The sequence below is a fragment of the Lagopus muta genome, chromosome 1, assembly GCF_023343835.1.
Source record: "Lagopus muta isolate bLagMut1 chromosome 1, bLagMut1 primary, whole genome shotgun sequence".
Classification (NCBI taxonomy): Eukaryota; Metazoa; Chordata; class Aves; order Galliformes; family Phasianidae; genus Lagopus; species Lagopus muta.
The window spans coordinates 78,383,420-78,399,671 of record NC_064433.1 but is presented as its reverse complement, the minus strand read 5'-3'; positions in this window follow the sequence as shown (position 1 = coordinate 78,399,671).

Sequence of the window (16,252 nt, the reverse complement as noted above, 5' to 3'; positions counted from 1 at the left end):
ATGCAGCACCATACAAACTGCTGTGATAAAAATTAGCTCCATCCTAATCAGGATGTGACCTTCACCTCTTACCTTGCAGTTCATTGCTTCTGCATGCTACACCTGCAAAAAATTGCTTTAACCACTGAAGTCAAAGTTTGTAATGCTGAAACTCACAGGGATAAAACCTGCTAAGTCTAGTAGTATATTTCTTTCCCCACCGAATACAAGGTACAGCCACTGTGTGCTTTTGTTGCAAACACTGAAATCTAACAGAGGCAGTAATTCATCCTGCACTGTGTTAACTCAGAGCCTGATCACAGCAGCAGTTTCTGTGTTCATGTTCTCCATCAGGACTGTAGGACAGAATGGTGTGATGACTCCAGGGCTATACAAGGCTAGAAATTTGCTCAAAGCTTACGCAACCAGCTGAAATCATTCAAAATAGATGCTGTTTTCTGCCTTGATTTTTAGCACCAGTGATATTTGTATGCCTTGTACTTGCCATGCTGTTTGCAAGTTTGTGTCAGTGCCATTCCTGAAAGAAATAGTGCGTTTGCTAAATGTGATTTGCCTGGTTCATATGTGAATTGTTAGCCTGTGCTCAAAGATGTCCACTTCTATTCTCCTGGGTCATACCAATAAGATGATAAAAATTGGATTGGAGCAAGGCCTGATATAAAGTAAAAACTCAGTTGAGAGAGGTTGAGTAATTAGAATACTGACTTGGTCACTGTCACTGCAGTTGGGATCCTCTCTCCTGATGCTTTCATTTAAGGTAAACCTCCAGGATCAGAGGAGATCAGAGAATATCTAAGAAAAAAGATGGCTTGGAGCATTAGTGCATCATAACATCACCATGAAGGAGATCCGAGCTAACATAACAGATCCCAAATTATATTATTTTCACTCCCATGAAATAGTCATGTGCAAGACAAAGGAAGCACTGATTAAAACAAAAATAAAACTACCAGAAGGAGACTCTTCAAGTCATTCCTAACATTCAGTCTCTGACAAATTCATCCCCAGCATGAGTCACAGAGTGTGACTAGTGAGCTCACTGCTGCTGAGGGTGACTGACCATGAAGAGCAGATGCCCCCGCATGTGCTGCCAGGCTTCAGGAGGATGTTGTAAGTCCTCTGGTATTTTTGTTACTAGCAGCCAATATGAAATCCAAAACTGATTTTGTCTGGGGATAGTACTGTTACAGGAATTAGGCAATATTCTCCTGAAAGAGCTGGATATTGCAGCATCTTTTTCATAGAATCATAGAAAGGTTTAGTTTGGAAGGGACCTTAAATATCATCTGGTTGCAAGCCTCCAGTCATAAGTGAGGTTGCCAGTCACTAGATGAGGATATCCAGGGCCACAACCAACCTGGCCTTGAGCACCTTCAGGGATGGGGCACCCACAGCTTCTCTGGGCAATTTGCTACAGTGCCTCACCACCCTCTGAGTAAAGTTTAAAGCCATTCCCTGTTGTCCTATCACTTTTAGATCATGTAAAAAGTCAGTCCCCCTCCTGCTTATAAGCTCCCTTCAAGTGTTGGAAGGCCACAATCAGGTCTCCCTTGAGCCTTTTGTTTTCCAAGCTGAACAAACTCAGTTCCTTCAGTCTGTCTTTGTAGGGGAGGTGTTTCAAACCTCTGATCATCTTTGTGTCCTTCCTCTGGACATTCTCCAGCAACTCCATGTCTTTTTTGAGCTGGGAGCCCAAGACCAGGATGCAGTACTCCAAATGGGGCCTCACAAGGGCAGAGTAGAGGGAAAAATCACCTGCCTGCTGACCACTCTTCTTTTGATGCAGCCCAGAATGTCATATAGCCTGCCAGGCTGCAAGCGTGCTCTGCTGGCTTGTGTCCAGCTTTTTTGTCAACCAGGGTCCCTAAGTACTTCTTCACAGGGCTGCTCTCAGGGAGTTCTTCTCCCAGTCACTACGCATATTTACGATTGCCTTAACTCAAGTGCAACACCTTGTACTTGGCCTTGTTGAACCTCATTATGTTCACATGGGCCCACCTTTCAAGTTTACCAAGGTCTCTCTGAATGACATCTCTACCTTCTGCCATATCAACTGCACCACTTGGTTTGCTGAGTGGTGTACTTGATCACACTGTCCGTGACATTGATAAAGATGTTGAAGAGCACTGGTCCCAAGACTGACTGCTGGGACACACTACTTGTGACCAGCCTCCACCTGGGCATAGATCCATTGACCCCAACACTCTGGTTGTGATCTTGCAACAGACTCTTTATTCATCACCCTTCGAATTCATATTTTTCCAATTTAGAGAGGATGTGGTGCATGTCAAATGCCTTGCACAAGTCCAGGTGGATGACATCAGTTGCCCTTCCTTTGTCCACTGAAGCTGTCATTCCCTCATAAAAGCCCACCTCCAGATTGGTCAGGAATGATCTGCTCTTGATGAAACCCTGCTGGCTGTTTTGGATTACCTTCTCATCTTGCATGTGCCTTAATAACTCTTCCATGATGAAGAGAAGTTCTATATGATAGCCTCAGTCATTTCAAAAATACTGATATATTCAACCCCACAACAGCCCAGAGAGGTAGCTCTTTTTGTCTCCAACCTGCAGTTGAGGAAACTGAGGCACAGAGATGTGAACTGTCATGCCTTAAGGCCACAAAACAAATTAGAAACAGAGACAAAAAACAAAAACAAAAACAAAAAAAAACCCCTCATCTCTCTGACTTTTAGCACCTCTAGTAACAGAATTATACTCAATAGACAGAAAATTTGAAATGCAAATCCTATATATTGCTAGTATCTTTCACTAATGAAAGAAACTCCTTATATTTGGGAACACAGCCTCATATGTTTTGGTATTCTGCCATTTGCAGACTAGAAAAGCTCTGATTTCTTTGCCAGAACCAGCAACAAGGAGTTAGCTCCATTCAGATATACTACCAAGTAAACACTGCTGGATTGTGTTTGAACAACGGTTCTGTTAAAAAATCTTCTATTCATTTATCAGTGCCTTCTTTTTCTGGAACAAAAGCATACAGATAAACAAAAAACAGTAACAAAAACAAAGGCACCACCACCAAATCACAGCACAAGCCTGAAAAAAAAAAAAAAAAAAAAAAAAAAGTATGTTTTCTTGTTATTTGCATTTTGTTATCTTTTGTCATCTGCTCTTCTATTGCTTCATAAATTTTTTGCAAAAGGATTTTAATTATTTAGAAGCCTCTTAACAAGTACAGAACAAAAGGCAAAGTGAGAAAGCATAGCCCTGTGTAAGTGAAATAGAAGCCTCCCAGCTATTCTGGTTACAGATTCTTGTTTCAGTCAAGTAACTCAAATATTCACTGTTTATGTAAGATATTTATTTGTCTGCCTGGATGGGCAATAGGAGTTGCAAATCTCCAAGGTGTAGAAGAGACATTAAAAAGTCATCCTACCAGACAGATTAGTCATGTTAATACTGGACCTAACATGTTAGGATAAACAGCCATGAAGTTCAGAAGCTATAGCCAAAACTTGACTCTTAGTGTATTTACAGTATGAAGGAGCACAGCTTTATCCTTTCAGCTGGATTTCAAAAGAACTCTTATTGGTCAAAACTGCTGAACACACAGGTCAATTTAATACAGACTTCTGACATACAGAGCAGGCCTTCCTTTTGTCCACCCCTGCACGCTGATGATTGTACTCTCCTATCATAGAGGTATAGGGAAAATGAGTGTGAGGCTGTTTGGGAATAATGTATCAGTCACAGATGCTTCAATTTCTGTTGGAATTCTGTGCTGCAGAGTATGCTGGAGAATCTGGATTGGCATCACCAATTTTTCTCCTTTAATTCATAAAGAGAATTGTACCCTCTCAAAAGGCAGCTAGATACACAGCTGTTTGTCTCTGCAGACGCTTCTGAAAACATATGTATGCTGCATGTGATGCTGTGTATGTTAACGGTGACATAACAAGATATTCTTCAAATGTTATGTATTTATTTAATGCAGTCTTTTGACCTTAACACCATTAAAAACTACTAGATGATCATTATGGTCCTTTTCAATCCAGGTCATTCTATGATTCTATGATCCTCTTTGTTTCCCTGGAATTAAGGGCATTTAAAAAAATGTGGGTTTGCTCCTTTCCAACCCACTTCTTATTTTGTAAATGCCCATCTTCTCACCAGCTTCTTCCAGGCAGAAGACAGCATATCACCAATAGCGAATGAGCTTCCAGCAGCAAGAATCAACGAGTCTCTAAATGTTAGTTCCCTAAATTAAAGGAGCATTAAAGGAAGCATAAAGAATTTACAGAGAAGATAATGCTGAGTGATTGACCCTGCTTTCACTGACACTGATGACTCGTTTAGTGTTTGGTTTTATAGAGCAATCTATGCATTAGAAAGCAGAGATAAGATTCTGGCACATGGAAAATAAAGATGAGGTGGTTGCTGGTAACCAACATGGCTTCATCAAGGACGAATCATGCCTGACAAACTTGGTGGCCTTTTCTGATGGAGTTACAGCATCAGTGGGTAAAGAAAGAGCAACTGATGTCACCTACCTGGACTTGTGCAGAGCATTTGACTCCGTCCTGCACGACATGCTTGTTAACAAACTGGAGAAGAATGGATTTGATGAACTTGGAGGGTTGCAGTCTACGGCTCAATATCCAAGTGGAGACTGGTGATGAGTGGTGCTCCTCAGGGATCACGTGCACGCCCAGTAAGTTTGCAGATGACACCAAGCTGAGTAGTGCAGTTGACATGCTAGAGAGAAGGGATGCAATCCAGAGGGACCTGGACAGGCTTGAGAGGTGGGCCCATGCCAACCTCATGAAGTTCAACAAGGCCAAGTGCAAGGTGTTGCACTTGGGTTGGAGCAATTCAAGCACAAATACAAGCTGGGCCAAGACTGGCTTAAGAGCAGTCCATGAGGAGATTGATTTGGAGGTGCTGGTTGATGAAACACTGAACATGAGCCAGCAATGTGTGCTTACATCCCAGAACACCAACCATATCCTGAGTTGCATCAAGAGAAGCATGGCCAGCAGGTCAAGGGAGGTGATTCTGCCCCTTAACTCTGCTCTCATGAGATCCCACCTGGAGTACTGTGTCCAGGGCCTCCAACAAAAGAAGGACATGAAGCAGTTGAAGTGGGTACAGAGAAGGGCCATGAAGATTATCAGAGGACTGGAGCACTATCCCTATGAGGACAGGTGTAGAGAGTTTGGGTTTTTCAGCCTAGAGAAGAAAACGTTCTTGGGGGACATTATAGCAACTTTGCAGTGCCTGCAGGGGGTCAACAGGCAAGCTGGTGAGGGACTTTTTAGAAGGGCATGTAGCAACAGGTCAATGGAAAATAGCTTTAAACTGAAAGAGGATAGATTTAGACTGGATATTAGAAAGACATTCTTTACTATGAAAGTGGTGAGACAGTGGAACAGGTTGCCCAGTGAGGTTGTGTGTGCCCTCTCCCTGGAAGCGTTCAAGGCCAGGCTGGATGGAGCTTTGAGCAACCTGTGTGAGGTGTCCCTGCCTATAGCAGGGTGGTTGGAACTAAATAAGTTCCTTCTATCCCAAACCATTCTATGATTCTACAATTCTATAGACTACGTTCATGGCACTGAAGTTGGCAGAGTTGCACAGAGGGGAGTGCAGTGATGCCTTGTCTGCAAACACCGGCTAATCATGTCTCTCCTTGTTCATCAGCAGAAGTAATTTGACAAAAAGCAGATTTCCTCTGTGCTAAAGATTGTGCTGTACAGCTGTTGTCTTCTTGGTGACTGCAACACATTTTTACCTATTAAAAAACATTTATGTCAAAATACCTGGGAATCCCCTCTGCCAAATCTGTGTACTGTTACTAAGTATTATTCAATTTACCTTTTGTACAAAGAGGTACTGATCAATTCCATAATGACTAATTTTGTTATGATTTGCAAACAAACCAGAACAACAGATTTAATTAACTGGTCTGACCTACATGTGCCAAAGATTTGAAAACACCCAAAAATACACCAATCAAGAAATAATGAAAAATTAAGGGAACGATTTTATCCTTCTGTTGACACAGATAAAAAAGAAAGGGAAAAAAAAAAAGCAAATTCTAAATTCATTTAAAAAAAAAAACACAAAAAACAGCATAGATGTCTGAAGAAATGCTATGTTTAATTAGAAGCTAATTTCAAATACATTATTTATTGTAGGTTAATTGCTGTTCACAAGCAACATTGGAAGGGATGTAAGGGCTTAGAATTGTTAGGTTTGGCGGAACAGTTCTCATTCACATCTGCTCCTGTAAAAGGTTAGTAAGCCAGGGTTACTTTATGCACATGATATTTTCTTCTTCTTTCCAAAATAGCAGGAAAAAATAACTCCTGCTCCCAGAAGTCCTCAGCTGAAATTCAGTTTGAAAATTTGACCCCAAACTATAGCTGAGTATTGGAATAAGCGGCTGTTTCACCCTTCTGTTACCCAAAGTGCAGGAAAAATTGAAGTTTTCTTTTTTTCTAAACAGACAAAATCTGTTTCTATCCAAAGCTGAGTAGAAAAAAAATATCTTTTTTTGTCCTTGATAGGAGTCAAAAAGATAGTAAAACTATGCAAAAAAAGTAATACGACCACATGTAGGAGCAAAACCAGGCAAATTCAGTGACAGTGAAAATCGTACAAGGCTTGGTGCATCTGCTTGGTATGAAAGACAGACAGACAGACGGATAGATAGATAGATAGGAAAATAAAGAAAAAGAGGAAGAGGTAATATGATACCTAAGGATCCAGTGATGGAATCTTCAGTTCTTTTATCCAAAAGTGAAAGGTTGATGTGGGGCCTCTCCCAGTAGGTGCTTTTATAGAGCCAGCAGCTCTGGATTCTTAAGGGATGGTGTCATTGTTCACACATGCTCTGCTTAGGTCCAAGAACTTTCCTGAAATGTGTAGGAGGCATTTTTTGAGGTCTCAGCTGGTCAACCAGGTGGAGCACCCCCATAAGGTGCCTGACTTTTATTTGATCTTGTCTCCATGTGTGCTTTGTTTTGGAGATTAAGGATATGTAACCTGGGCACAGCCTTCGATAAGGCCCTCTAACCACAACCCCACCACAGAGTATGGGTTGTGTGTTTTGAGACAAAACCTTACAGGGTCCTCATGTATGTTCTTCAACAAGTACTTGTCAATGGTACCAAATTCCATTCGTTCTTCATTCTTCATTTCCCACTTCAGACATCATTATACATATCAGGCAAAAAAAAATGCTAGTGAGAGGTAATTAATACTGGTTTTCACATTGGGTAGATCTCCAGCTGAGGACAGCCAGCCTGAAAGAATATAAAGCAAGGCTGATAAGTCTGCTTTTGTGCTCTCAGTGAACCTGGCTAGGAAACAGTGCAAGAAACGTATCTGGGATCTGGGATTCATTAGAAATGAATCTGGGATCTAAGTAGAAAAAATGTGATCTGACTGAACTGATATTTCATGACAGGACTTGTCAGCCAGCGCAGCATTAGATATGAAACATTTCATAGAAATATAGAAATACAAAATGTCTTGGGTTGGAAGAGACCTCAAGGATCTTCAAGTTCCAACCTCCCTGCTGCAGGCAGGGTTGTCAGCTGTCAGATCAAGTACTAGATCAGGTTGCCCAAAGCCCCATCCAACCTTGTCTTGAACTCCTCCCGGAGCATGGCATCCACAGCCTCTCTGGGCAGCATGTTTCAGCACCTTGCCACCCTCTCTGTGAAAAACTTCCCCCTGCAATCTAATCTAATTTTTCCCTCATTTAGTTTAAAATGGTCCCCCTTGTTCTATCACTTTCTACCCATGTAAAATGTTGATTTCCCTCCTGTTTACAATCTCTCTTTAAATACTGGCAGGATGTAATGAGGTCTACTCTGAGCCTTTACCTCTTCAGACTGAACAAGCCCAGCTCCTTCAGTCTGTTTTCATAGGATTTCTGCTCTAGCCTTCTGATCATCTTCATAGCCCTCTCCAAAATCTCAACATGTTTACTGAGCTGGGGCCCCCAGACCTGGACGCAGTACTCCAGATGGGGCCTCATGAGGGCAGAGTAGAGAGGGACAATCACCTCCCTCTTCCTGCTTTCCACCCTTCCTCTAATGGAGCCCAGGATACCGTTGGCTTCCAGGCTGCAAGTGCACACTGCTGGCTTCTCAGCAGGGCTCAGGAACTCAAAGAGTTCTTCTCCTAGTCTGGATACACATCTGCGATTACCTAGACTCAGGTGCAAAACCTTGCACTTCTCTTTGTTGAGTATCATTAGGTTTGCGTAGACCCACCTTTCAAATTTATCAGGGTCCCACTGGGTGGCATCCCTTATTTCTGCTGTATCAACTGCATCATTCAGCTTGGTGTCACCAGGAAACTTGCTGACGGTGCACTTGATCTCATGATGGATGTTATCTATGAAGATTTTGAAGAGTACCAGTCCCAAGACAGATCCCTAGGTGACACTGCTCATCATGGATTACACCTGGAATAGAACCATTGACCACAACTCCTCTGGCTGCAGCTTTCCAACCAATTCTTATCTGCTGGATAGTCCACCCTTCACATCCGTATCTTTCCAATTTAGAGATAAAGATGTGGGGGAGGACCATGTCAAAGGCCTTGCAAAAGTCCAGTTAGATGACATCAGTTGCCTTTTCTTTATCCACTGATGCCAATGCTCCATCACAGAAGGCCACAAGATTGGTCAGGCATGGACTTCCCTTGGTGAAGGTGTGCTGTCTGTCTCAGATCACCACCTTGTCCCTCATATGCCTTAACATGTCTTCTAAAAGGATCTGTTCCACGATCTTCCCAGGCATAGAGGTGAGGCTCACAGCAAATTAAGGCAGCTACATTTAATATTTTCCAGAGCTGTAGTTGCTGCTGTGGTTGGTACTATGTAGCTCATCTCATTATTGCTTTATAGCCTTGGAAATAGGGCAAAGAGGGGTAAGCACTGACACGAGGAAATATTTATTGCCATTGTCTTGGCAGCTTGGAAAGGCAGAGTGAAGACAAAGGAAAGTCATAAGGAGAGGGACAAGGCCATATTCATAACAGTGTACTAATGTCTCAAAATGCTGTTGAAACAGCCTTTGTGTGCACAAGCCTTGAGACAGACATCCTTGACACATCAGTGTTCCACCAGTGGAGACTGCACTTCCACAGTGTTGGTGTATGCAGGCTTTGGAGATGTTTCTAGATTCCTTATTGCTCAAAAGTAGAACACTATCTTAAAAAATTTCCAGGCATCCTGAAACAAAGATTTATTTTTCAAACATTCTTTTTTGACGTACGGAAATTTTAGTTAGAAATATAGTTACTCAATTCTTTAACAAATGGCTAAGGTCTCATGATGCACTGCACTTTCTGATAGACTGTGTATCTTCATTTGCTACATAAATTCAGTCGTCACTAAGATTGGTGGTGTTGCAAACCGTACTCACATCCTTGAGATTCTTCCTTGGAAGGTAGGATAACTGTATAGCAGTGCCCTGCATATCATCACTGACGGTGTGATGGTCCCTTCATTTCTGCCATGGCACTCCACTAACATTTCTCTCAGCTTACAAGTCACAGAGGATACTCCAAAATACACAGTGCTGACTTCTTTACAGAGTAGAAGAAATGCCAGCAGCTTTCTGAAAATCCTGTGGGGAAACAGACCTTATCTCATGCCTAATTTTTGGTGAGTAGATCCCAGGAAAAGGGTGAAGAGTAGTGAGTTCAGGCCAGAGACCTGTTTCTCTCATTTTACTAATAATGCACAATTAAAATAAACCTGACTGTGTAAATTCTGCCTTGGGACTCTTCAACAAAAGACTCACCTAGTAAGCCAATAGATCTGTAAAGGATCTCAGGAATCATCCCTACAACATTCTCATTTTGCAAAAGAGAAAGGACTCATTTGCCTTATGGATCTACCAAACACTTACCTAGCAAAACCACACATTCCAAATGTGAAACTAGGCTTGCTGCTGCTTTTACCAGCACTCCTGGAAAGTAATGTTTTCAAGTAAGTGATTATGGGGTAAATATGGCTGCGTTGAAATCAGTGCAAACATACTTATAAAAAACATAAAGCCATCTTTGTGAAAGTCCTATATACATCATATCACAGCTACAAAGAGTAGAAACAGTAATCCAAACTATATTTATGAAATACTTCATATTGTGATAATGCTAATGCTACAGTGTACCATGTAATGCCCTTATTACTTAATTAAAACAAACAAACAAACAAACAAACATATGCTTAAGTGGATTATGTCTGATTTCTTGGAGAATTATTTGCTTTATTGTTAAACTGTGGATGAGAGCTGACTACAGAGAAATTTCTTAGAACGTATTATTCAGTTCTACAATAACACTGCGTTAAGATTACTGAAATTCGAAATTGTGCTAATATATTGTAGCATAAAGTTTAGGAGACAAACAAACCAACGTTTTGATTTAAGGAAGTGTGTGTCAGCTGCAATGATCACTGTGTTCCAGTGAGTGGCAGCTGAGTACGGACTTTGAGTCAGGAACAGCACCCCCCCTTCTGTTCTCGGCCTGGGAAAACCTTCCCTTCCCACCACATTGCAGTGTGAATACCCGAGCAAACATCGTGGAACTCAGGATTTCCAGAGGGAAGACAGCAACCTAACAGAGATCTTTCCTTAGAGAGACTCACCTGCAAGACTTCAAATAATCTTTCCTGTTTTCTTTGCAAGGGAGCAAGGAGGACCCTGGGGAACTACAGGCTGGTGAGTGTCAAGTGTGTGCCTGGGAAAATGATGGATCAGATCCTCCTGGATGACATTCTAGATCTCATAAGGAAGAAGTGTGTGATCCAAGAGAGCCAGCATGGCTTCACCAGCAAAAGGTCAGGCCTAAGCAATCTGATGGCCTTCTATGATGGAGTCATGGCATTGGTAGAGAAAGGGAAGGCGACCGATATCATTTACCTGGAGTCGTGCAAGGCCTCTGACGTGGTCCTTCATCACATGCTTATTTCCAAATGGGAGAGATGTAGATTTGATGGGTGGATAAGGAATGGGTTGAAAGGCTGCAGACAGAAGCTGGTGATCAATGGTTCTGTGCCCAGGCAGAGGCTGGTAACGAGTGGTGTCCACCAGGGGACTGTCTTGGGACCAGTGCTCTTTGCCTTCTTTGTCAATGACATCGATGATAGAATTGAGTGGACCCTCAGAGAGTTTGCTGATGACATCAAGCTGAGTGGTGCAGCTGACACAGTGGAGGGAAGGGATGCCATTCAGAGGAACCTCAACAGACTCAAAAGGTGAGCCTGGGTGAATCTAATGAGGTTCAACAAAGCAAAGTGCAAGGTTTTGCATTTGGGCCAGAGGAATCCCAGGCATCCATACAGACTGGGAGGAGCAGTCCTTGAGAGCAGCCCTGCAGAGAAGGAGCTGGGTGTCTTGGTGGATGAAAAACTGAATGTGAGCCAGCAGTGTGCTCTTGCAGCTCATAAAGCAAATGGTATCCTGGGCTCCATCAGAAGAGGGGGGCCAGCAGGGGCAGGAAGGTGTCTGTCCCTCTCTACTCTGCCCTTTCTGAGGCCCCATCTGGAGTACTGTGTCCAGGTCTGGGGCCCCCAATACGAGAAAGACAGGGAGCTGTTAGAGATGGGCCAGAGGAGGGCCACAAAGGTGATCAGAGGGCTGGAGCACCTCCCCTATGAAGACAGACTGGTCTTGTTCAGCCGGGAGAAGAGAAGGCTGCAGGGCAACCATCACGAAATTCACAGCTTTGCTGATGATTTTCATGACTTCACTGATCTTGAAAGCTTTGTGTGTAAATTTTCTTGTTGAACGATGCAGCACCATTTCATCAAACATGAGTTGCTGACAGCAGTTGCATCGCCTTCCAGTAACTTTTGTAAGACCCCCTTTTTTAGCAGTTGTCACCAGGGCACCATCAGTATCTGTACCAGACATGTTGACAAAGGTTAAAGAAAACTGTTCTAACATAATTGTTACTGCTTCACACAAATTAAGAGATTCAGTTGTGTCTTTTGATGGCACCAAAGAAATAATTTCTTCAGTGATATTGTACTTGTTATCAGTACCTCTCTTGAAAATGGCAAGCTGAGCCGTGCCTGCAGCATCAGTGCTTTCATGTGTCACCAAAGCATAAGATTTGAAATTACCAGCTTCACTCTCCAAATTTCTTTTAACAGTTTCCTGTTTCTTCAGTTTGTTTGGCTATGGTCCAGTGCGACAAACTGATTCTAGAAAGGTCTGCTTTTTTATAAAGACACATTATATCTGCCATGCTTTTCATATGTTGCTTATTAAACTCATTGTCAGTAAATGGTTTTGATTTTTTTTTGCAGTCAGATTCCCTACCACATAACTAGCTTTTACAATAGAGTCCTTTTGAGTTGTAGCCTTTTAAAAAAGTTTTTGTTGACATGACAGACTTTTTCAGCTCCACTATTTTGTCTTTACGAAGCATTCCTTGATATTAATTGAATTTAGCAGCATGTGTCTGCATGCTATCCTTTCAAATAGTAATCTTTAAAGACGGACACAATTTCCTTACAAATTAAGTATATTGCCATAATGTTTGTCTTGAAAATAAAATATTAAACTGGCCATTCTTCTTCAAACATTCTTCATTCATCCACAATTATTCTTTTTTTTCCCCTTTTTTTGAGACAATGAATTGAAAATATGAGTATCAGCAATCACTGCATTGTCCTCACAAAGTGGAAGAAGCGCATGCCATGTGTCATACACACGGGTTTCAGTTCAACTGTGTGCCTGTGACAGGGGCAAAGAGCCAGCACTGCCCTGCCCTGCTTACAGCCCAGGCAGCGCCCAGTGTACACCAGAGTTTGGATGTTGCTGAGCGATGGCTGTGTGGCTACAGCATGCTGCTGGGTAGGGCAGAGCCTCTGCCAAGATAGTGCAAGGCAGGGGGCACATGCAGTAATGGCTATAATAGGCCACGTGTAGGCTGTGGGCTGCAGGTTGGACGTGCCTGGTCTAAACTAACATTCGTCAAGGAAAAACTGTTCGTCTCCCTTCTCCTGACAGTTATTTTTCTAGTGCAAATGGCTGCTGCTCCTGAGCGCTACAGCAACAAACAAAACACCCCAGAACACCCACAGTAGCCAGTAATTAATGTGCCTTTTTGATTATTTTGTCACATGACAGCAGCTCTGATGTGGTGAGGCTGCCCTTGCAGTAGGACTAAACCATCCCAGCACGGGCTTCCTAATACTCCAGCTGACAAAACAAAACTGTCTGAGACCAAGTGGTCCGTTTTCTTTCTCAGCAATGATAGTTCATCAGATTTGCAAATCTGTATGAAAAATACTGACGTTGCAAATTAGAGAGGTAAGGCTCAGGTGTAAAGTCCATTTCATCAGTTTTGCAAATCGTGGCTCGTCTGTTTCACGCTAAGTCAGCATAGCAGACTGAATTAAGCAGGTTGCTGCCTTAGAGAAAATTGCAGCGTGATACTAAAAAGTCAACATTTTATATGGAACAAGATGTTTCAATTAAGCAAATAAAACAAAGTCTTTCCCACAAAACACACGTGAAAAATTTTCACCAAGCCCTCAGTGATTTCAGTAAGGAGAAATACATACATGAGTCTACGCTGATCCTAAAAGTTTATAGACCCATGCATGAATGGAGACTGCCATGTGAAAAAAAAAGTCTACATTCATGATCACAAAGTGTAGTTGAACTTGTGTATCTTCATGAATTTAATTCCTTTATGCCATCAGAAAACTCAACCTGATTTAGATTCAGTCGCTTCCAAACCTGTATAAGCCAATCTGGGGAAAAGGCAAAGTAATGTAAGAACGTTCACACTGGGAATTAAGCCACCTCAATGAAGTGAAGTTAATTTTAAATATTATAAAATAGCAGGAAAATGTTTTCCTGTGGACAGATTCATAAACAGTGAATTGGCACAGGCTTGCTCTCGAATAAAACTGAAGCATTTATTTTCTTAGAGATCATAAGGTGCTCAGAATACTGAATTCCATTTCTTCCCTTAATCAAAGATTTGAAAATAGAAACAAAATACAAGGATTCATGTAAGCCAGAACATTGTTTTTAAGGATGTAACACAATAGGGAGCTCTGAGAACAGTGAAGCATTCGTCATATTTGAGGCTGGTGAGCCTCACCTCTGCGCCTGGAAAGACCACAGAGCAGCTCCTCTTGGTTACCGTGTTATGGCACGTATAAGACAAAGAGATGATCCTAGACAGCCAGAATGGCTTCACCAAGGGAAGACCTTGCCTGGCCAATCTGGTGGCTTTCTGTGATGGAGTGACAGCGTTGGTGGATGGGGGAAAGATGATGGATGTCATCTACCTGGACTTCTGCAAGGCCTTTGACATGGTCCCTCACTGCATCCTAAGATGATGAGAGGGCTGGAGCACCTCTCCTATGAAGAAAGGTTAAGGGAACTGGGCTTGTTTAGCTTGGAGAAGTGAAGGTTCCAGGGAGACCCCATTGTGGCCTTCCAGTACTTGAAGGGAGCGTATAAACAGGAGGGGGTAAAACTATTTACAAGGGTGGATAGTGATAAGACAAGGGGGAATGGTTTTAAACTGAGACAAGGGAGGTTTAGGTTAGATATTAGGAGGAAGTTTTTCACTCAGAGGGTGGTAACACTGGAACAGGTTGCCCAAGGAGGCTGTGGATGCCCCATCCCTGGAAGCACTCAAAGCCAGGCTGGATGTGGCTCTGGGCAGCCTGGTCTGCTGGTTGGCAACCCTGAACACAGCAGGGGGGTTGAAACTGGATGATCATTGTGGTCCTTTTCAACCCAGGTCATCCTATGATTCTATGATTTATCTCTCCATTTAACAAAAAATATTCCTACGAACCACTGTGCATTACTCAGCAGATCTGCAGCAATACTGTGGTTGTGAGATGCTGTTCAAGGTTGTGAGATTTTATTATACATCTAAATTCACACAAATTTCCTTGACAAGATCTGTGAGACCATCCCATTTTAGTGTGGGAGGTTTGAAACAAGCTAATGTTTTTTGTGATGAATATTTTATTCACACCCACACAAATGCTGATTGGTAATTGTAAATTTATCCTATAATTACCAGGCAACTTTCAAGCTATTTTCAAATGACAGATAGAGTATTTTAAACACATACATTTTAAACATTTGTAAAGATGCTTAAATTCTTCAGTTCTTGAGTCTAGGAAGCTAACTAAGCACTCTTTAATGGAGTTTGCAGCGTTCTAGTTTGTACTGGTGACATAAATATATTAGAAACTAAAATTTCCTTTATTTCTGGATGAAAATATAGTTTCTTAAACAGTGTAAGTAGAAGAAACAACCATTTCTTTCATGTATTTTGCATTTTAAAGAGAAAAATTCTTAACATTGTCTTTAGAAAAATATGACTAATAAGTTTTGATGAAAAAAAGAAATTAAGCTCCTTTTTGCGTCTATACTGAGGGTTGAAGACTTCCTCTAGAGTGAGTGCTCCATTCAGAAGAGCCATTGAAAAGCTTTTTCCACATAGCCTTTTTTTTCATCTTTTCATTCTACATGCCAAACAAGATCTAGTTTTGTTTTTGTTAGGATGCTGCAAGCATTCTTCTGAAAATATCAAGGATTCAACTACATGAAAGACTGAAACCTAAGAAATGTAACTGACAGTAATTAGTCTTCTATGCGTTGCTATGCTCTTCTACTTCATACAAGGGTCATGCTAATTGCAGGGATACTGAGTGAATGTTAATTCTTCACATGGTACAATAAAACCGTTCCTTTAAAGTGCATCTACTTTATTTTTTACAAGAGAAAGAAGAAAAATAAAAAACTTTATTGCTCAAAGTGACAAGTAATTAGATAAAAAAGTCTTCTGAGGCACTGCAAAGTCAGAAAGAGGAAACAGAAGTCAGGTGATAAAAATCATTTCACAAGCAGAATTTGCTTCCCCTGAAATGAAGGCAAAAAATTTTCAAGTGCCAGTTTGTTACAAAAAAAGTTCATTTACAAAAAGTGCGTTCATGAAAGCAAATAACCAGATATTGTCAGATAAGCTTTGTGCAGCTTATATTGTAAAGTATAAACACAGAACAAGCAAAAAAAAAAAACAAAAAACATTTTTTTTAATTAAAGAGACAAATGTCTGCCCTATGTAAACACACACGTGCATTTCCACTGGGTTTTCCATTACTCAGATGTCCCAGGGCAAGTCTTAGTATGGGCACTATTCCTTTTCTATCCCTTTTCTGCAAAAGGCATTTGCACAGCAAAACATGAGTAACCAAATTACGTGCACTCACATAAGT